At 41.1% G+C, this 22581-nt stretch overlaps 1 long non-coding RNA gene across 2 annotated transcripts in view; it reads left to right on the top strand.

The window, feature by feature from the left end:
- LOC120789716 overlaps positions 1-22306 on the top strand; it is a 306378-nt gene extending 284072 nt beyond the window's left edge. For both annotated transcript variants that reach the window (XR_005707444.1, XR_005707443.1), the window contains 2 exons: positions 19265-19410; positions 22120-22306. This is a non-coding gene — a long non-coding RNA (uncharacterized LOC120789716). The remainder of the gene's footprint in view (positions 1-19264; positions 19411-22119) is intronic.
- Positions 22307-22581: the final 275 nt, after the last annotated feature.

Below are 22581 nucleotides of genomic sequence, written 5' to 3' on the forward strand. Positions count from 1 at the left end.
ATTAGGCGAAGAAGCCATTATTAGTGTGCCACGTGAAAGACGAGTCAAATGCATATTTTGTCTGCCGATAATAGCCACGCCGCTGTTTCAGTAAAACCAAAAATCGAATGTTTTTCGGTCGAAAGAAATGAAGCGCTGAGAAAGCCGGATGCACGGCAGACCTGACACACATCAACATTCTTATTTTATAGAAACAGACATTGGTATTCACCCGGCATTCGCATTTAGGAGGAAAAGGAAAAAACACAATGCTATCCAGAAAAAAAATATATATATATGTTGCATGACAGGCATACCATATTACCACGTAAATGCTGACTGATTATATTTAACGTGCAGCAGTAGCAAATCACAAATTGCTGACCTGATGTCAAATTGCTCCCGGCGGAATTTAAGACGCAATCACCTGACAAATGCACAACGTCGTACCACCAGAGTGATGTCTTATTCACCGGGCAGTCAGGTGCACTTGCTCCCCTCCCTGTGAACGTGTTTGTTGACAGGTCTTCATCAAATGAACACTGCGTCGGCTCCATACATACAATACCATCTGTTTTAACTCACAATGCCGCATAACACGTCCGTTCTCGTTTATTCTTTAACACGGTTTCCTTTCATAAATCTTTACGCATTCATATGGGGGTAAATGCGTGTATTGCATTATACACTATATATACTCACGGCCTGTTTTAACTCACAGAACCTGTATGCTCATAAATAGTGCATTGCAGCTCAATACATGGCTAAAATAAAGTATCATTTCATTTTTAAAAGATGAGTAACTAGCAATGTTTCATCTGCGATGGAAAAAAAAAAGCAAAACAAATGAAACCAACTTTTAGATGCTTCCATCCGCCCACAACGAGACGGAAATCCAACAGAAAACAACACATTTACAGAGAGCAAATAGATAAAAGACCCCAGAAACCGTTCGCACTTTATCCAGCTGTCACAGTCGTTTACCATCAGTCATATTTCATGCTATGCCGAGATGGAAGATTGACACCTGGCAAGCAGTGTGACGAGTCAAAGGTAAATCTACCCATAATTCATTTTCTATTCATCAAAATCACATCCAGGCGGCTAACAAGAGCGAACAGTGAGATTGATGCCTGGCGTCCTTTTACATCGTGCAGTGGCTCTTATTGATCCACCTCATGTTATGTATTCATCAGTCACTGACAGCTTACCTGAACCTAAACACCTGGTAAATACCCACTTTTTAAAATCCTTTTTAATTTTTTAACACCCCAAGGAAAAGGTGAAGAAATTTGGATTTATTGATAAGGGTCGAAAGTTTTGAGGTATCCTCTCGGAGAAAGAAACAAGGTCCCGTGGGTCTCTCACTTTCTCGTGGTCAACGTTTCAACGACATCAACAAAAAAATGATTACAGTTCCAAACTATATGCCCGGACTTTTATGACTTTGATGTTTGGGATGAAATGTCAACCTGTAATAAAGTTTTTAGTGATTTTTAAAGGAGGCAGCTCCTCGATTTCGGCTCAAATAACGCACACAATAATACAAAACACTTGGCAACAATTAAGTAAAGATAAAGCATACATGTAGGAAAAAGTGAAATGAAAAGCTTTAATGTTTAATTTGCTGGATTATATCGCTTTGTAGAAATGATTGGTCAGTCTAGAGGATGAAAAGCAGCCAATCTTTCCTAACTGCGAAGACGAGCTGTGATATTACAAACCATGCTACCGACTGTGTGCAGAGGAGAATTACTAGAGTTGTTCCAAAAACTACAGAGCCTATCATTGTTCACAAAGGCTGGGAAACCTCTGAGATCATTCTCAAACCCCAAGGTATCAGTAAAGATGTAGTGCAGTTACGTCAGTAAATGTTGTGTGCGTGTGAGAGAGTGATCGCACTTTTACCTGATCATTACCAAAAGTTTTTTTTTTGCTCTCTTTCTCATTTTTTTTTTTTTTTTTATAAGGATCCTAATGTAATTTATCTGCAGAAGTGCGCGTGGTTCTCCAGAAGTCTGGATTCATATTAAATGAAAAAGGTCATGGAATAAATGAGACCAGTCAAAATAACTTCAAAGGTCCTAATAATGTTGTTTTTGATTGCTAGAATAAGGATGTCTCTTGCTTTAAAATGGCAGAAAATTCAAATCCGTCAAACCTCGGTGGATAGCTCACCGTAGCCTAACATCCGGTAAATCTACCTCGGAATATTCTGGAGCTGAATTAATGCCTGCTCAGGACGTATCCTGGGATTACTGCTCACCATGGGCCAAGAAAATCATGCGAGCACATTGAAATCACAGACAGATTGATTGACACCCCGTCAAGCCATGTCCTCGCACCATATGCCAACTCATGTTGATAAACTGCAGGCAATTCATCATAGTCAGAAAGGACACATCCCCAAACCACATGCTTTAGTGGTTGGTAAACTCTGCAACGCCGCTACCACATGAGAGTAAACTATTGGCTTTTTGACTTTAAATGGTAAATGAGCAAGATCACATCATAAATCGATGGACGTTTGCTTAATTCACAGCCGCTTTCCTACTGTTACTGTACGCCTCCTCTCTTCGGCCGGCATTTTGGGCTCACGCCAGAGAGCTGTGTTGATGTCAAATCAAATGTGATTATGGCCTCCGACTATACCATCCGATTGGCCAGATCAGTGAGCCGGGGGTGCAGAGTCCTCGCTAATAATATTAAACCTCTGAAAATGCATAGGCCAACTGCGGTTCCAGTCTGCAGCTCGGGAGATGTTTTCTGTGACGTGCATAGTCTATTCAGATATAGATTACACTGATCTACTTAGTGTAATTAGTCAAAAATCCGGTGGGCTAATATTGAATGAAAACTGAAATGGGTCATAACGAAAAAATAGATACACTGGTTACACAGTGTTGCACAATGTCCTGCTGAAATTTTAATGTATAAGGAAATTGAATGGGACAAGTTGGTGAATGATGCCAAGAATCTTTGTGAATAATAGATCTGATCTCTGATAGCTTGTCACATTTAGTATAGCGGTCAACTTTACACGGGGTAGGAACGAGGAGATGAAAGTCTGTTCACCCGCGAAAAAAAACGACAGCAAGCTGCAGGAACCGTGACTCTTGTTCATCAGGAGGAAAAAGGAGGAGGTCGGACGGCGCTGCTATAGAGACGCAAGGTCCGTAGAGGGAGGAGACATGGGTCACGGGTCTTGAAACCATTCTCCTGCTGGTTTTCTTCTAACCGTGACCGTGCTCATTCTCCAGCCTTAACCAAGTACTCATTTTAAGGTGTTTGGTCGCCGGTTCTACTCCAGCGAGTAAGTTCATTTTCACTTCATTTGCCTTTGGTGGAACTTATGAACCAGCGGTATAGGCGGTTGATCAGAACACAAAGAGCTGCAGGTCTCTTACCACCATGGTCTCCACCATGGTTTGAGCATGATAAAATAAAACAATCAATTTACATTGTCATTTAATTCAACCCTTTCTAAAGTATCTCTGACCACTTGCTCCGGCTTGCAAAGCACGGTGTACAGTCAGTTATTTCTGATAAAAATGTAGGGCATTTCTTTTCCCTGAGAACTTCTGTGTAGATTTATTGCTTTCCTTTTTGGGCGTTTCACGGGGGGTTCACTTTGTTGTGACCTCGTTGGCCATTCCAGATGATAGATTTTGGTGGTAATAGCCGTTTCAATATTACTGTTTGTTACTAAGAGCATCTGAGTCAGCAGGGCATAGCTTCAGAGGCTTAATGGGGCAAAATAAATTGCCACACCAAGGGAAAGATACAGCAGTAATCACACCATTAACATTGAGCATCAGCCCAAAGTAGCCATGTTTGTTTGAAGTGGGGGGGAAATGAACTTGGGTCAAATCAAATTAGGGGCATAGTGACCACGTAAAGAGAGGATATGCCCCCCCCCCTCGTTTTTTTTTTTTCACCCTCAACCTCTTCTACGTTAGATTTTTTTAAAAATGCTATTCTCTGCATGTCCTTCAACAGATTTCATTGTGTTCAGCTGTCTCTTTGCTCATTCACTATCACAGGAGCTGAGCTGTAAAGCATTAAGCATAGTTGTAATTACTCGGAGCCTTTGTTTTATGACCCTCTGGCCAAATAGTCAGCCTTGTCATAGAGGAATCTATTGCAGATTCACTTAGGCTTATAGTGCCATTAGGCTTTATGTGAGGACATTTTCAAGCCCCATTTAGGGCTTTTGTATATATCAATTATGTTTATATGCAGACAAATCCTACAGAGCTATAATATTGCATTCAACAAGTATTTTATCTCCAGTGTTATAAAAATGAATTTCATTCCAAAGGATTCATGATGTGGTAGAGTTAGAGTTTTTCTCGTCTTTCACAAAAAGTGTCTCTGATAATAGCGGACTTCAGCAACTCCAGCTACATTGCTGCCCTACCAGTAACATTCTTCCTCCGTGTAAGAGATAAGATATATATAATATATAGGATTGTAGAGGATCTGAAACTTTATACAGCACAGACCTCGGATCAGCTTGAGAAATCTTGACATTGTCTTCATATAATTGAAGACAATAGGTATATGTCCCCGCTGCTACGTCATCGGAGCATTAGGGAGTGTGAGATTTCTTAAAGTTGGGATGCGTTGTCTGTTGACCTTCACCTTAAGGCTGAATGATGGTGGAATGAGGTGGAAAAAAAAAATACTTTCAGAGGTTTGCCTCAAGAAGACCCATTTTACCACTTAGATCTAGGGAAACACCGATTAACTAAAGGTCATTTAAACATTCCAGTGATACCAAATATATATACATATTCGATACCTTTTGATGTAAAATCTATGTTTGCGTTGAACGACCTTTTTTTTTTTTTTTTTTTTTTTGGATGATGGCTCAATATTTGCTTAATGATGTAACCAAATTTCAACAGCAGCAATCATGAGCCGACATAAGAGCTGTAAAGACGAACAAAGAAACAATAACAAAGAACACTGAATTAATTTTTAAAGCTATACCATCATTTTCTGAGATCCTACTACTGCCCACGTTGCATTCGTTACTCAACACATCAGTAAAATTTTCATAATAAATGTATCCGCAAAATGTTTGCTGTTTTTCATTTGTTTACCGGACAATAAGGACTCATGGGATATATATATATATATTTTTTTCTATTCATATTAAAGAAACTAAATGTACTTGGCTGAGATGAGAAAGTTTAAGTTTAAGTTTTGGTACAATTGAAAGTGTTGACTTTTTGCTGCACTAGAAGAATGTAAAGCCACTTCCTGCTTCGGAGCTAATTGTTGCCGTTAAACATAAATCGCTACTGCAGATCAGCCGCAATATGAATGCAGCTGGAGACACAGTCGAAGGCGCCGCACTAGTTTCATGATAGCTGGAAGTGCAGAACATTACAGAGCTTTGTCGTGTGACTGTGATATCAGGATCCTTCAAAGGCTAACTGATCTTACAGATCTCAAACATCTAATGGGACAGACTTTATCCTATCTCCTGTGTTCCAGATCAGCCTAGTGTTCCTTTTTCTGGAGCTGGGATACACAAACATCCCTGATTGCCCTTGATTGACATGACAGAGGCAGAACAACCCTTTTATGGTAGTGAAAGTAAGGGGCAAGATGAAGAATGTATAATGCCTTTTCACTGTGTTGTTGCCTTGGGTATTCAAATTGTGTTTGCAGAGAAGAGGAAACCAAATAAGGGCTGTGCATAAACTCCCTTTGATTGACTGTTGATGAATTCTTCAGAGATCACTGGAGGTAAACTACTGTATAATGGAAAGGTTTGATATTGACAGCTATCCAATAAAATTCATTCCTGAATCCGGAATTCCCTCCAGGTGGATAAACAAGGATTTCCACTGAGTGCTGTGCTAATTGAATAAATAAAAGTCTTAACAGCATTAGCTTTCTTTTCATAGGAATACACTTGCCATACCCTGTCTGCTCAGGCTCGTCCCGACCTCTAAATGTGGCTTGATCTGTGCTTTACAATGAAATATTCATTACTCTCTGGTATTTCCACATTTGATTTATCCTGCATTATCACTGAAATCTGAATCTTAAAAACCTGTGTCAGGAATGTATTGGTTTTACATTTAAAACACACAGTGGCGCTTATTTCCCTGAGTGGAATTCTATTTTGTGATTTATAAAGATAAAAAGTGAACACAAAGGAACTAATTTCCCGGCATCTGGAACTCTTGGGAGTGACATTTCATTTGGGACCGAAACAGGCGAAAAGCACGACTCCGTTTTGACTGTTTTGGTTCAATGATGATGGAAGGGGAGATGTTGCAAATACAGGAGGGGCCTGGCATTCAGTTGCATTTTTATTGTCAGCACACAGTGTCTTGAAATTGCAAAATGTCATTGTGGATTCCGCAAAAACAAATTCTATATGTCACTGTCTGCACCTGTATGGGGCCACGGAACTGTGCATGTCCATGGGAACTGCAGAACAACTGCTCTCTGTTTCCTTAGCTACAATGGCAACTGCTGCCGGATGAATGAATTGAATGAGTCATTGGCATTTCAGTTGGGCTCTATTAAAAGACTTGGAAATTTGGTAAACAAGCGTCTTGGAAATACATTACATAACATGACAGCCTTTGTTATTACATCATGCCTTGGCGCAGTCCGGGCGAAACTTGCTTGTCGTCCCTGTAAACATGCGAGAAATAGTGACGAGCTGCCGTGAAAGCTGACGAATCCCCATAGCAACTGTCACCTCGTTCGTCAACATATCAGGCCTAAATTTACCGAGATCTCTGTCGTTTGAGACAAGGGCTCAGCCGCATCAAATTAGCTTGTGAGAATAGAGTGTTTTAAGTTAGGAGACTTTAAGAGCAGGTGAAATAATCGAAAAAAGAAAACTGAATTTACAACAGCAATCTTAAAAGTTAATTCTATGTTACGCAAAATTAAAATGGGTCCAAGGCTGGATTACGAACCAGGCAGCTGCCCAGGGGCCCCAAAGGCCCCCAAAGGTCCCCAAAACCCCCATGTTGATTTTTTTTATTTTTAGAAATTTGAACCACTGGAGTAGAATAAAAATAAGACTATTTGTCTTATAGAGTGCAACCCCTCGCCCCCCTCCCTAACACACACACACAATAAATAAACAATCAATACCTCATTCAGGGAGGGGAACTCGTGCAGCTTGGGGATCAGAACGTCACTGACGCAGCTCAAGCCCTCGGAATGAAGAGATGACACCACCGCCACTTCCTTACATGTTAATCAGTGCATGAAATTTCACACACCACAATAACCAGAAGCCAGGCAAGTGTTAGATTGCTTTGTTGTTGCATCAGTATGATGCAGGGGTTGTTCTGTATCTCTCTCTGTGTGGGGTGTTTATTCATTAATTTATGTAGTAGTTTCTCTGATCCCACTTCAGAGAGAATACAAAGGGCCCGGTCCTTTTTGTGCACATGGATCTAAGTCACTGTTAAAACACAGGTGCCTCAGTCATACGGCCTTTTTTAATACTTCTGTAAGTGTGTCTATCCGCTGGGTCGAAAAAGTGCATTCTGCACCGGGGTACTATCTAATGTGCGCCATGATTTTTTGCAGGCTTAGTGTTTTCAATCCGGTGCAAAACTGCAGTGTGTGTAATTTGTAATGTAATTTGTAAAGTAAACGTTCCAGGGTGAGATTTAGTGAATACAGAAGTGCCCCGACAATATTACCATGCAAATACAATTCTCTGCACTGTAATTTCAGGTTTAATTCATTTTTACCCCGTTTTCCTCTTGCAGACAGGCAAGTTCTCTTTCCGTACACGCTGGTACAGTGTTGGCTGAGGTCTCAGGGTTTTCACACAGCTGTATTGGGGATCTCTTTCAATCACCAACCCGTGTAAATGCATCTCAGCAAATAAAGAGATTGAGTGGTAATTCATATTTACACGAGGTCACTGGGGGCCACCCATCCTGTGCGAGGTGCACTTAGGTTTCTCCTTTTCTTATTCTGTCTCTCTGCTTCTTTGACATGGACACAAACTTTTGCTTTTCTCTATTGCTTATCTGTTTAGGATAAAAGCAGCTCACGGCACAGCCAGCTCATAAACACATTCACATTTTAATGTTATAAAAAGTAGGTGGGGAAGTCTTCTCTTGAAAATGTTCCAAACAAACAGGAAACCATATGTGTGTGTGGGGGGTTGGTTACTTAAAAAAGGAAAAAAAAAAAAAAAAAATCATAGCAGTAGAAAGTACTTAGTAGCACCAAAGGTAAAACCAAACTTTTCTAAACGATGTTCTATGCATAACCAAGTTAACACGTAAAAGGAACCTTTCGCACAAAAAATGCCACACGAGCTCACACGGCTCCTGACTTGGGCAAACGGTGAGGAAAATTGATTACAATGTGTAAATGTGAGATGGGCTCAGTTTAAGGGTTGTGTGACAAAATGTAAATGAAAAACAAGTATGAGAGCAGCTATCAGACAAGGATCCATGGTGACCTTTTGATGGGAGGATGTGAAGGCCAAAGAGACTTAATCGAATGGAACCCCCCTCCCCACGCCGCGACGTGCTTTGACAGGTGCTGAGCATGAGCAGTGAACTAAACTATGGAACCTACTGAATGATTAATAATGGCCTGTAGCTTTATGTGTGATGAGACAAGGGGAATGGTTATTGGCAATTTCTCTCCTGCCTCTTTCTCACACACACACACACACGCACGCACGCACGTGCACGTGCACACGCAAAAACAAAGACCTTTGGACTCCCACAACTTGCACCACCTACGGTGTGTGAGCTTGTGTTAGTCGCCAATGGCTAAACCAGACCCCCCCGCCCGCAATGCAAACTCAAAGCGCTCCTGGCCACACAGCACATCTGCTCATCCTGCCCCTGAGAATCATCAGTTGCTCATGTGCAATTAGGGATCAGAGTTCTCAGATCAGGATGCCACATGAATATACCCCCGTGTTTTGATCAGCAACGACAGAGAGAGTGAGCCCTGCGAGTGGGTGGGTAGGTGGGTGGGTGGGCGCGTAAAAAAGCAATGCATGCGTTTTTTTGTTGTTGAAAATATACCGCACAATAAATAAGGCTTTGCAACGATGCCCCCTCGTATAGTTTTCAGCTCTGGACTAAAATGTGAGTACTACTGTGTCAAGCATAAACTTGCTTGTGCACCATAATCCATCGTCTTGTCATACTGCTCTACATCCCTGCATCCATCATACCGTATAATGCACACGAGGTCATTCAGTAATGAAGGAATCTTTTAACTGCTAAAAATTTTGTGGACTGCAGGAGCACAGGCCTATAGAATTAGCTTGTGTGTGTGCGAGCACAGCGCATCGACACGATGTGTACATATGTGTTTTTGCGTGCCGGGTTGTACCTTTTATGCTGCCAGAGAAGCACCATTTTCATTCTGCTCAGAGAGCAAGAAGCCTGAGGGAAATCAAAGTAAGCATTTCCACCATTCTAAAGCAGCACCTTTAATAGGTACAGCACCACCCAAGCATTCAGCCCTGTCCTTTGGATTGTGAAGACATATCGTCGCCGAAACTGCCAATCGCTCTTGAAAGGTATTTTGTAAAATTTGCTTTATTTCTCCTGCTCAGTCTACACTGACGTAATATTAAAACAGCAAAAGAATAGGTTTTCTATTTACATCTTGCATCCACGCATGTATATGTTCTGACTCTGTGATCCTGTAGTAGCTTCTGTCTGAGCTCGCTGGCTCATGAATCATTATATACATTATATACTATGTGAGTAAGACCTACCAGAGCGGTTAAGTAGCGTCTTGATTTACTACAATACATTTAAGGACAGGTTACCCAACTTTAAAAATGAACAGACCCGCTCGCTACACTCGGCGCACTCACTTGTCCCGGGGGAACTGTGCGTGGTGTATTGCTTTGTAAAAGAGCACATTAATAAGGGAAGAGCTTGTTCCTTCATGTCGTTTAAGTGTTTCTAGAGGGCATCCGCCATGTCCTCCACGCTCTTTGGGGTTGGAGGTAGGGACAGTGATGGGATGTGTCCCATTTCTTAATGGATACTCCACACATCAGGATTCCCTTGAAAGGTTACCCCCCCCTTGGCTAATGTTATTGTAGATACTGTAGTTTGCAGCTTTCTTGAGAAATTAAATTAACATTTAACAGGCGATATTTTGTTACTCATGAATTTAAAGATACATGAATTTTACATTAATAGAATTGGTTTAACGGTGCAGTAAGAAATTTTTTTTTTTTTTTTTTACTCTGATGGAAGCAAAAGCTACAGACTTATAGGCTGTTGTGGATATTAAAGACACTGAATTTTGTCAATATCTTAAGTGGTATTCATGTATTGTGGCTAAGAAAAGTGAGGACTGAAAATGAATGTCTCATTGATGTACAGTACGAGATTAATTGTCTAGAGGCCTGATAGCATTTCTTTGAGGTTGTACTTCGCCGCAGTGGTGCTTAGAGCTAAAAGCTAATGTCAACATCCTATCATCTTCACAGTGACAATGCTTGAATGGTAATATTTAGCAGGTATAATGTTTACTATGTTCACCAGCTTACTTTAGCGTGCTAGAGTACTAATATTTGATAATGAGCATTAAATCCAAAGTACACCTGAGGCTGATGGGAATGGCAGGAGTTTTTGCAAGTGACTGCAATTCATCCTGAGGGGGACAAGAATGTCTGGACCAAATTCCATGGCGAACCGATCTGAGAGTTGTGGAGACATTTCACTTGTAACCACTTGTTACCCTGCTACACGCACTAGGATAAAAGTCAGGAAACTATTAACATCATTAGGAAACATCACCTGGGAAAGATGAATGTTTGTACAAAATTTTATGCCAAACTCTTTAGTTGATGTGGAGATATTTCAGTCTGGGCCAAAGCGATGGACCGTCCACCGTGTTTCACATGTTTTTTGCAAACCATGTCATGTTCATGCACCTCTGCTCACTCTCGTTGTGCATGTTCCCTTCATACGTCTAAACTGGTGCCAACCTTTTTTTTTTTTTTTCCCTGGCACTGGTGTTAAACAGCTACGATTTATTGAGAAAAGAACTGCACAGAATACAGCTGATGGGAACAACAGTAAACAAGTTTGAAAGCAGAGCAGCATGGTTATGGGAAAAGGGGAGGGCGAGACGATGTTCCAGACTTAAGAACACAAACACACTGTGAAATGGTGTAACAGGCACTTGAATGCAACCAAAATAGGTCGTTTTAACAGGACCGTTTTTCTCTCATCAAAATGTTACTGATACTGATTGCCAGAATATCTGGCCCTGTAACCCAGAGGATCAGCGGACCAATGCAATTCTGTTGAGCGGCAGTTCCACATAGATGCCTTGACTTTAGCACGACTGAAACTGGTTCATCCTCTTGGTTTCATTGAGGTTAATAGTGTCCAGACACAGCAACCATTAAATTAATTAAAAAAAAAAAAAAAGAGTACCCACATAACAGAGATGGATGGGGCTCTAGCAAAGATATTTACAGGTAACTTAATTACATTCACCAAATAAAACACATCTAGGTCACAAAGAGGAGAATTCTAAATAGGCAATTAAGCCAGTGGTAAGAGCCTTAATAAGGCAAGCAAAGTACATAAAATGAGGGGAAGTAAGTGAGTGTCAGTGCAAATGACTTTGCCTAACACTATTCATCATGGGACTAAGTGGTAAGATGGTGTCAGGCTTCTAAATTCTAACAGCATTAATCCCAGATAGCAGGGCTCATACCAGCCAGTATCAATAATGGCAATAATAACTCATACATCTGGAATTCATCCAAACCCTGACTGGTTAATTATGCTTCCCTTATGAATATGCCTTCCGGTTTTTTACACTAGGAAAAGAAGAAGAACATGGCAGGGAGATAGAGAGAGATGAAGGGAGGGAACAATGGAGCAGTCTTCCATCTAAATAGCTTTTGTTAGCCAGTTCAGAGGCATCTGCCTGTTATGTGCTCTTGATCATAGTGACATCAGCGTCAGGGACCGTGCCTCATCCCAGCTGGTGGATGTCAAGGGACCTTGAGTATCTGCAAACATGAGTAGAAGTCATTTATTAGACAGCAACCTTGACCAGCTCATTGTCCCCAAACTTGAAATTGTCAGTTCTGAAGGGAAATAGCTCGATCTCTTCGGTGTGATATGAATAGATTTCAGTAATACCGGGGGAAGGACAGAGTCAGGCCCGACGGGCTCCACTGCTGGGCTCGATGCATATGTGAAAGTTGCTCTCTCAGACACATTTCAATACCAATGATCATTTCAGCTGATAAGATGGGATATAGCATTGTTGTCCAGAAAAATCTACAGTCAGTACATTTACTCAAGTACTTGAGTGCAATTTTGATGCAGTAGTTGGGTATTTCCATTTTATGCTACTTTAAACTTCTACTGCATCCGTAATAATAATCTAGTATCATGATATATAAAGTATATTGTTGAAATGAAGAATCTGAGGGAGGCTGTTCTTCCCAATACTACCTGTGCTTTTGATACTTTAGGCACATTTAGCTGATAATAATTTTTGTAACTTTGGATTATACATTTGACTTTTACAATACATGTAAGAGTGGCATTGCTACTGTGATTTAAGTCAGACATGACCCCCCCCACCACTGCCCCTCTGTCCAAATACTGACACCCCCCTCCCAACCATGGACTCAGAAAAATAGCCCTGGCAATATAAAATGTTACACCAGAACTGGTATTCTCAGCAAACAGACTTAGCACAGCCTCTCATCTTTTTCTACCCCTTGTTCCCTTTGCAGACATAAGCCCAGCTGGCAGAGCCTGGCTAACCTCCACAAAAAGTTTTCCTTGAGAGAACTCACTACCCTAACCTAATTCTATCCTTTAAGATGAGTATCCCCTTACCGTAATCCCCTGTTGGAATAGCAAATGGTTGCTGTTCCAAACGTTTTATCCCTAAGGATTGGATCGCCAAATTTTGGTCCCTGAGTACAGACTAAATTAGAAGACACACTTCACCTTCACATTCGCACGGAATACGTTTTAGAATTCAAGGCAAACTACCAGCGAACTGGACGGCATGAGGCATCACAAGAGGTGTGCTTTGTGTGTTGGATACTTCAAAAATAATAAAGGAAGATGGGTGAATTTATAGAATATTACATGGTGCAATGACGTAAAACTTCTCTTCTGATTTCAACATTCTGTGCTTTTGATTTTCACAACAATGAACAATGGACATGGCCATTTTTACTCTTGACTTATGACTTGACTTGCCCTTTGGTGCTTTACTTAAGATATAATAGTTTAACTATGACTGGTACTTTCGTTGTTTCGGTTGGGAGCACAATGATAACCGCAGAGATGCACTACAGCTGACCTTTTGTAAAGGTCAGATAAAATAATGAAACAGGTTCAACCATGACTTAATGGAAATGGCTTTGAGGATCTTGTTGGCAAGGTGCAAGAAATGCATCATTAACCCCTGCCTCTGTCTTATGCTCCCTCTCTTACAGAATCCTTAGCACTTGGCAGAGATGCCGGCTCACCGGGCCTCACTAATCAGGCTGTTGATTTCCTTCCCTTTAAAAACTATAATATCCTGAAAGAATATAGTGCGCTTTATTCGCAGTTGTGTTTTGTGCCATCAGTAATCTAAGACACATAGCGGCAATGGGGCCGCATAATGATTTGTTGCTGCTGGCAGCCCGGTGGTACCTCGGGAGAATGGGAAGACATTTTCACACAAGTTTCTGTGTTTGAATGCTGGTAAGAAACCAGGGGAGGTTACCACCTGCCTCAATAACTGAACCATTCACCAGCGCTCTTTTCATTTACATTAATAATTTACATTGACATTTTCAAGTACAATGACCTATGCCAAAGTTAACTTTTGTTTTCACCCTTTCTTCTTCCTTATTCTGAGCAAAATAAAATGTCTTCTCAAAATGCAAAAACACAAGGTCAGTTTTGCGAGCTGGACCAGGTCAACATTATCAGGGCACGTGCATATCTGAATATCTCACTATCATCAATTATTGGCACTGTCCAAGCACTGGCCATCATTATCCTCTGCTAATTCAATTATGTTGACACATTTTGGATGACACTGTTGCACGATGGCGAGACTTTTGAAGGAAACTGTGATTTCAACACTTTTTTGGAAGCTGCAATTGCATTGACACGCCACACGACGAAAGGTCACTCAGAGTAGAGATCAAATATTTGACAATTATGATTCGAAGCTATTTCATTTGATGTAACATAAGACAACTCAGTGAAGATACTGATATACTAGTATTACTTTTAATGGTTCTGAGTGAATGACTGAATATAAGCATTTAGGAGATAAGCAGATACTGTACCTACTCAGCAATTTGATACCATCATCAGTTTTTCATGTAATGAATTATACACACACGCGCACGCACTTACCTTTTTTTGCCTCAGGCAGTAAAATGACACAATATTCCTTGCATCTCTCATAGATATTCTAGTTTGAAAACAGTCAAATCTGTTAAGTGACGGTATACGTATTGGCACATTTCCCCTCATCGTCCATCACCGTGCTTTTACAAGTGCGCTTGTTCAATCTAAATGATTGAACTCTGCTCAAGATCACTGACAAACTGTGCAGACCTGTTAAAAAAAGGTTTCTGAACATTTTATATGTTATACACTTATTTATTGATGTATACTTTTTAATAATTTAATAACAATTAATCATGAATCTTTCCCCGAAGTCAGTCCTTCACTTCCACAGATTTCATGTTTTGACATTTGCGTTGCCAGCAGCACGGGCCATGAAATCTACAGTACATCTATGGCCCAGCTGTTGAGACGTTCATGTTAGTTAACGTGAAGATGGAGGGTTTTGACCCCTCCATGTGTTGCAAATGACACTCAGTCACGCTGCATATGTTCATATTCACCTTACAGAGATTTCTTAAACGCCGAAGACGTCTCATAGGGTGGTGCCAAAGAACCTGCTTCTTAGAAACCTTTTTATAACTGAAACTCAAATTAGCCCATGAATCGCTTTAAGTGATAGTGGTTCCATTTACATCCTCGGGTTAGAACTTGATTGGTTTTCAATACATTTGCATTTAGCAGGATATGCAGCTTCATGTCTACGATTGCAGCCTGTTGTTTAGCTCGCTGAATTATTCAATTGCTAAAAACAAAAATAAATCCTACACCCAGAAATATTATCAGGGCACTGACTTTCTAACTCTCGCACGCTGGGTGCTGGTTGTTATTTTGGTGACTGGAGAATACACTTTTGGTTTGTGTGTTTGTCATTCTCAGTCACTTTGGATAAAAGTCTGAGCCAGATGCCAAAAATGTCAGCGTAATGTAATGCTAATGACTTTTATGTTGAGCTTTGTGGAGTCTTTTACCTCTCTCGCATGCACCCAAATATTTATGCGACCACGCATACACACGCATGCAGGGGCACACAGAGAACACACAATAAAACACTCTACCTCAATACTTCAAAAGACCCATCTGATACAATAAAGAAGAAGACGGCAGAGAAAATGTAATCGGCAGCACCAGATTGGGTCCAAAGAATTCCTGATCTGTTTTTTGTCCTCTACTGCATTACATTTTGTCAGGTGGACAAAGTTGTCAATCAAGCTGGCAAACCTATTTTACGTTGTCAATAGGACAGAGGAGAGAGTGTTCATTCCTTCAATAGAGGGCTAGAGATTAAAGTAGGCCAAGCAGAGAAGAGGTAATTTTCTGGGGTGATGTATTGACACTAAGACTCGATCATCTCCCGCATTGTATTTCAGATCTGCTCTGTGAAACGGCCAGACCATGGAGAGAAATAGTGCTGCCATCCAGCATATGGTCTTACTAGTTTTTATACCAGTAATTGGTGTTTAACTTCACCTGATGATAAACTTTTTGTTATTTGTTTATTTTATTTATTTATTTATTTTTCTTTTTTCCATTTCATAATGAGTAGATAGAGGTAATGGTTGTGGGAAAGACGACAAGCTTGCCTGTATTAGAGAAACCTGCCGGGTTGACCAGTACAAAGCATATTTCCCATCCTCGTTTAAATTACTGGTTTTCTTTTTTTATACCTTTGGGCTTTGGGCTGTGACTCAGATTAGCTCCGTCTTCCTCTTGCAATCCGCTGATTTTCAGTCGGCTTTGATTGCAGTGATTGGCCAGTGTGGCAGATTGGCAGCTTCACTCACTTAACTGGAATGCGACACTTAGACTAGAGACACGGAGGCAGGAGATGTGACACATCGTGTGCGCACGCTAGCATCGCAAGTCACGCCAGGAAGTTGATAGCGAGACGCTGAGGGATTAGCAAATAACCCTTGATCAAGTGCGTGAGTCTAATCAAATTTCTGCAGACTGCCTTTGGATTGAGGGCCTATAATGCATCGATTTCAGTGCCGTGCAAAACTTGTCACAATGCCGTTATCCCTTAAACCTACGTTTTACTCATTCCTTACTAAGCAGAAACCCAGTCTGCAGATAAAGAATTAAACAGTGGCCATTATTCTGTACGTGGAAAAGTGCCAAGGTACCAGATTGCATGAAACCTTCTTAGCGTGGTCAAAGACATTTGCTGCATAGGGGGTTAAGAGGGGTAAGAAGCATGTTAAATATTCATGGCATGAATATTCTATCAAAAATGTACCGAGAACATACTGATCACAAGCTTTTAAATAACAAAATTTGCAAGCTGAGGATGTCGAGTCAAAAGGGTCTTCTAATCTATTATGCTAGCAATAGGTGAACAAAAGTATCAGTACTGTACTGTATTACTGCGCTACAATTTAATGATCATGTCAGCATTTCTGTTCAAAGGCCTCACTTCTGATCAGATAAGCCTCTCGTTTCCCCCCCTTATTTAAATTCCCTTGAACTAGAAAATGGATCTATGCCCCATGTCTATTGAGGAAGCGAAACGGGATTCGAGAAGTGCTTTTGGAAAGGAATTCTGATTAATAACATAAAAGAATATTCAGTTCCACTGAAAATTACTGGCATAAGGAAATTTTGGAGTAGAACTAGAGTGGTGTGGGGAGTGAGCCAATGTAATTTTATATTAATAAAATCCAAAGTGTTTGCTCTGGCCTGTTCGCGTTGTACTAGGTGGTGATAAGGATAATGATTACATGAAAGGGTGATCAATTCCATAGACTGTGGAGGTGAAACAGGCAGACCACAATAAAGTTCAAGGAAGCTGTTGAATCCCTTCATCAAAAGAGAGGGTTCAATAAGCAAAGTCAGCTAAATGGCCCCAGTCAGTTAACAAGGATTAGCCCTGAAAGCAGTTACGTCGCTTATAAAAGAAAATAAATAAATAAAAAAAATGTTTTGCGTCATCATGTTGGCAGTTTGATCAGCAACAAATTAAATGGCCAGCCTTTTATCTCTCTCCTTTTCCTATTTTGTTTGCTCTGACCTTGAATGTTTTCCCATTAAACTATCAACACTTTGACAAGTATCCATCTCAGCCTCAGGGAGCTGATGCACAAAGATAATGAATCAATTTTTGCCTTTATCCACGATCCAAAGGTATGATAACTCAGGATTGAGTGTGTTCGCCTGAGAAACTCATAAACCTCGAGGGAACGACTGTAGGCTGCAGCAGAAGGGTAAACTGATGCAGAAGGAGGTCACTGTCTGTTTTCCCTGCCGGCGGCTTCCTGTTAAGATGAGGTGCTATTGAATATATCCAACAGGAACTGTACTATCTTTTTTGCCGTGCGGTTTTGAGTATCTTAGAAATTCTATGTGTATATGTACTCATTTGCAACAGAAAATATATGTATGCTTCAGGAAACAAATAACACCTAAATTGCATTTTTTTTTTTTTTTTATCAACATAATATGGAAATGTTTCTAATGAACAAATCTGCCAAGTCGCAAAACGTCCATACTGAGCATACTGTATCTGCAAAAACGTTCACTGACAACATATTTCATTTGGTATCCCGCGGTATCTGCTCTTGCGATACGGTATTCGCTCGTAGCCGTTCAAGCACCCACTAGACGCCGTGCCTCTAGGGGTTGGTAATGTCGGCTGGTCAGTCTGCCAGGTCGGTCCAGACCGCAGCATCTCAGCGGCCGCGGCGTTCCATCCAGCGCCATGCTCCATCCAGCGTTAGCATGGCTAAAGACCGTCGGGCCTGTTATGGTCGTGGTCGGCTACCTTCGGTTCCGCAGGAGATCTTTCCTTGACAAACACTCATACACGTTTGAAGCACACCTTATGATAATTCTGCTCGCAACGTGCTTTTAATCTGTCCAGCAACTGTAATGTAATAACTGAAATTTAAAGCCAAATCCATTTTAATCACTGCTAAGACATTACAAAGTAGCATGTGTCACCCATAACACTGCTAATAGCTGCAAATTAATAGTACAAATAACAGGTACGCAGTAAAGAGTGATGATAATTTGCAGAGTGTAGCCCTGACTGATCTTGATGTAGTGAGTATAATTTTATGTAGAAGTATTCTTACTGCTACACTTAGAGATTGAATCTTTAAAAATAAAAAAAAGAATCAACTTTTTTGACTGGAGATGCCCAGCACTCCTACAGCTTTGCCCAATTAATCACTTGAAACACTGCTACGAATCTCCTGTCCAAAGCTATACAGTGCTCACATGTCTCATTTAATACATTTTAATTTCCCGTCATCTTTAAGCAGCCCATCTACTCCCGCTTCCACGCATGCAGCATTTGAACATACAGTCCCCATGGTACAAGACTTCATCATTAAACCAGGAAAATTACTATTTCAACCGTCTCCTATTCCTAATACACAACTGGCACTGCCAGTGGATTTGATGTTCATGTAATGCTTACACTCATCATGTAAGGGATATTAGTCTCTCTTTCACTGAAGCCCATAAAAACTGACATCATGAGACGCAGTCTCTGTGAGGAGAATGCCAATCGTGGCCCCGTCTTTCGTGCGAATGCTGCTCACAAACGCGCGGTATCTCGCCGGAAATCGTCTGAAACATGAGCATCTGCGGGAGTAGTCAATCAGGTTCGGTCAATCAATTGGGAACCGCGCCGGTGATTAGGTTGGAGTGTGCTTTTCATGCGCAGCATACCGTAGTGGTCGACTCCTTATCTCCAGTGCGAGGGTCGCTCGAATTTGGCTGTTATGGAGTAACGGTCCTTTTGGTTTCCGACAACCTGCAACTGTGTACTGTGTAAACTCCCTGATAATTCCGCACACATGCAGTGTTATTATTTCATCATGTTTTGGATTATAAGATATGCTACTTATTAATTAGAGGTTATAATTAATGCCCGTGTGTGTTTACAGACTCGGTAGAGCAACAGTCATCTCTATCACCGAGAGCCAAACTGCGGCTCATAAGACGAGCTGGTAACAGTCAGACTTCAGCCTTATTGAGGAGGGCGCATTCTACAGACGTCGGCCATCCCCTGACTTTTCCTCCAGCGCCACCAGTAGGTTGACATTCTTGGTCATGAGTGAGATGCCTGCAAAAACGATTGGATGGATTGACATAAAATAAATGCCTCTATGAATATGTGGTCGTTCATAGTTTGCATGTTTTATCATATATTACATATACATATATATATGGATAAACGAAAATCTCTAAGCAGTTCATTGCCTTCACCACATTGCCTTTTAACCTAACTTATATGCTTATCTACACCTTAAGTGACACACACACACACACACTCATGCCGCATAGCCGCTAATTTACCATGTTAGCATCTTTTGTATTCCAACTAATGCCCTGTGTGCAAGTATGAAATATGAATTATGCACACTGAATCGGGAATACACACAATATCTCATAAATTATGAATTAATGGCCGTGACCTCCCAAACATAGAACATAGCATCAGCTTTGCAGGGATGGCGAACACTAGCACGGCGCTGCAGAACTGTTATTGTGTAGAACTGAATGCCTTCTGCATTTGGAGGTAACACAATAGTAACATGTTGAAACTCTTTATTTTCTGGTAACATTCAAGGCAAAGCAAGAGCAGAAAAGCAATTGAAGACGGCCCTTTTACTGTCCAGAGATTAGAGAGACACGCAATACATGCTAAATTGTGTTACAGTTTAGAGAAGGGGCAAATAAAGTTGGTTTTATGTGCATTCAGACGTGGTATGAGGCGGAACACAATGCTTCATACACAAGACTGTGTTATTGTGCATTACTGCACAAGCACAGTAGGTGAGGTTTTGGTTTTATTTTAGATGGGGATAATATATTGATTGTGATTGTGGCGATCACCAGTGTTGTTACACTAGAACTTTTATACCGTGTATGCGGTATGCGGTACATATACTGTATCTTTTGTTGTTGTCCTTATTCCTATTTTAATTTTTTTTAAGTGTTTTTTTTTAAGAGAGTAAGAGCTAAACAAGCATGTTAAACATGGAATGCATCTATTTGTTTAAATCAACCTTTAAAACACATATATATACCTCTGATTTTGTCATGGCAGTCAAGTGTGTAATACCCCGTTTTAAAACAACCTCCTCACAGCAGGATTGTAAGTTTTAACCTCGCTCAGGATATAAAAGTCCCAACTGTGCTGGGGTTTACAAAAGTCCACACCCATCACACTTAATACTTTTGACAGTTTCCAACAACTGCCCCACAGACATATCAGCTCCATGAGAGGACAAACAACACTCCAATCAACACCTGTCAACCCTGAATAATTGTCACTGAAGTACTGGAATGTATTCAGCGATGCGGAAAAATCATGAGTACAGTCGGTGGCGCGGCACGAGTTTTCCGCCATGTGGGGCTGCGGCCCTTTGATAGGCAGCTCTGTGGTGGCCACTTAGCAGTTGCTTTCACTTTACAATTGTCACCACAGTATCACAGCGATTCGTGTATGCTTTGGCTGCATCTAAGGGGTAAATGATATCTAATAAGGAAGCAGCATTATTAATAATAATAATCATAATAACAGATATTGTTATTACTATTGTTTTTTATAATAATAATGCTTCCTTGTTAAATAACATGTAATTGGTTGAATGTAGACTGCAGATACACACTGCAGTGCATAGCCTTGCACCTTAAGATAGCGGAGTGCTGTAAAGCGCTGCTCGTGGACCTGTCAGAATTGTCTCCGGCAGCCCAACAGAGCCTCGTACTGCGGACGTCACGGTACGCAGCAAAACTAAAAACCGTAGGTAGAAACTTGACAGCACAGAGGCAACGTCCACCAGATGAAACAGAATTAAACTTTTAGCTCCTAAAATACTTTTCAGACAGCTCTGATGGAGCTTCGGATTCATCGGGTTGACGGCTGCTTTACTCCAAAAAAAAAAAAAAAAAAAATCACTGTATGAACCTTGACTGTGTGTTTGTAAAAGCTGACCTTTTTCTGTCCAAACTACTTTGTCAAAATATGGACGTCCAAAACAGCAGGCGTGGGAAACGGAGAAGAGCATGCCTTTTAGCACGTCCAGAAACCCACGGTTTCCATTGACACCACTCGCTAGCAAAACTCCGAATGCAGCGCTTCCCTTGATCACATCCAGACGGCTGTTTGATATTCCAGTCCCTCGGCTGGTCTGGTCTCAGATTTTTCACTGAGCTTTTCTGATAACCTCCTCCGGCTAAATAGATTTTTTTTTGAGCAGCGAATCCGTACTGTTTTCTGAAAATTGTTCATCTGTATTAGCCCTCGTGGCTACTAGTTGGTCTGACAGTTCGAAACCCGGCAGGCGCGTATGGTTGGGTGACGAGCTTGGTTAATCAGATGTAGCCAGAAAAGAATATGAATATGAAAGGTGAAAACATTTTTTTTTAAAAAAGCATCTGCACTATGACAAACCAGACCAAAGTGAAAATAGCCCCATCTGACAACATATCCTGGGCGTAAAATGTTCCACGCCAGATCCAGTTAATTACAGCATGCGGTGTCAACCAATCAGCGGAGAAGCCAAACATATTACACACACACCGCCATCAGGCAGAGAAAAGCACGCCTTTGGGCGATGAGATAAAGATCGTACACAGCACTTTTTCATTTGTCTTCGCACGTTTCTCTACGTATATATGATTTATGTGAGAGTAACAACTGAAATTAATACACACAAACACACACAAATACGACACAACAATAACAAAAGTGACTTTGCATTAACATATGAATTTGCCATTGGAATTGCAGGAGGGGCATCGCCCCAGCACCCTTCATGGACCCCGCACCCCGGAGTGTTGGTTGGAATCATCGTGATTACTGCCGCGGCCATCTGTCACACCGACAAACCCTTGTGATTTCCAGGTGAGGGAGAAACTCCGTAGACATTGCCGGCTCGCATGACACGTGACAGTGCCCGCCGGCGCGGGCCTTCCTGCTGGGCTGACCTGCTGATCTGTGTGGCTTGTGTGAAACAGAGCTGCGGAAGTTGATTAAACAAAGGCATTCAACAGATATTCCACTTCTCACCAGTTAATTCAGGGACGCGCATTTGAATTCAGTAAAGGTGAAACGTGGCAAACTGCAAGATCAGGGCTTTTCAAGTCGAGCCGGTTTAACTTGTATAGCTCAAAATTACAAATCACAAATTTGAGATCTTTAGAGTCTGTTCTTAGACCGTTGATTTTGAAGAGGAAAAACCAGAAGTATATA

Source organism: Xiphias gladius, chromosome 5, assembly GCF_016859285.1.
Source record: "Xiphias gladius isolate SHS-SW01 ecotype Sanya breed wild chromosome 5, ASM1685928v1, whole genome shotgun sequence".
Lineage (NCBI taxonomy): Eukaryota > Metazoa > Chordata > Actinopteri > Istiophoriformes > Xiphiidae > Xiphias > Xiphias gladius.